This window comes from Arachis ipaensis, chromosome B02 (assembly GCF_000816755.2).
Source record: "Arachis ipaensis cultivar K30076 chromosome B02, Araip1.1, whole genome shotgun sequence".
NCBI lineage: Eukaryota > Viridiplantae > Streptophyta > Magnoliopsida > Fabales > Fabaceae > Arachis > Arachis ipaensis.
The window spans coordinates 103,257,006-103,258,044 of NC_029786.2; positions in this window are offsets into that span (position 1 = coordinate 103,257,006).

A 1,039-nucleotide genomic window follows, 5' to 3' on the forward strand; every position below is an offset into this window, starting at 1 on the left:
GTTATAGTAGCTGGAATATTAATGTGACCCCCAAAAAAAAAAAAAAACCTTCAATGATTAGAGTAGTAGTAGCTGCTATGTATTTATGAGTTACTATACTTACTACTAGGTAGACATTTATATATGTTGAAACTGAAATGGGCGAAGTATATTGTTATGAATCACAATCACTTATTACACTATTAATGGAACAAATATTATGCATTCAGGTTTTATATCAAACCCTTTGGTTGATATGGAAAATTGGCAAAGTATTGAAACATGATAACTTAAAATAGAATTAAAATCATTTATTATTGTGATATTTAGAGATATAGGACAGATTACATACCAAAATTAAATAATAACATAACTCATATGTATCACACACACAAATATGCATCATGTATGTGATGATGTGAGTATGAGTTGAGTGTGAGGTTGAGTTTACATTCATAATAATTGTTTTCAAAAGAAATTATTAAATTACATACAAGAAATTTTTAATAGACCAAATTTAATTTGAGAGTGATAGGTTAAAATACAAAAATATTTGATAACAAAAAAATGAAAAAATAATAAATAGGTTCTTAATTTTTTTATCTGTGGACATTTAAATTTTCAAAAATTAAAAAATATATTTAAGTTACGACATTTTCAAAATTTGGGTATATCGATCCCTCATGTTCACTTGAGTCTGTCAGACCCAACAAAAAAATCAAACGAAATTTTTGTTGTACTGACCTAGTTGATAAGATGCATAAGTGAAAAAGTTTTTAAAATGAGACAATTTAGAACCAAAAATCAATGTATTCATGTTTTGAAGATGTCAGATACTTATATATATTTTTAAATCTTTAGGAATTTAAATGTCTGCGGACTAAAAAGTTAGGAATCGATTTGTTCTTTTCTCAAAAAGAATTAATTAAAAACAACCATAACTTATTTTTTAATATTTATTTATTATTGTAATAGTTAATAAATACTATATAAAGCAAATTTTAACTTTTTTTTTGTCTTTCTAATATTCATTAAAATAAGAGAAAAGTTTAGAAATTTG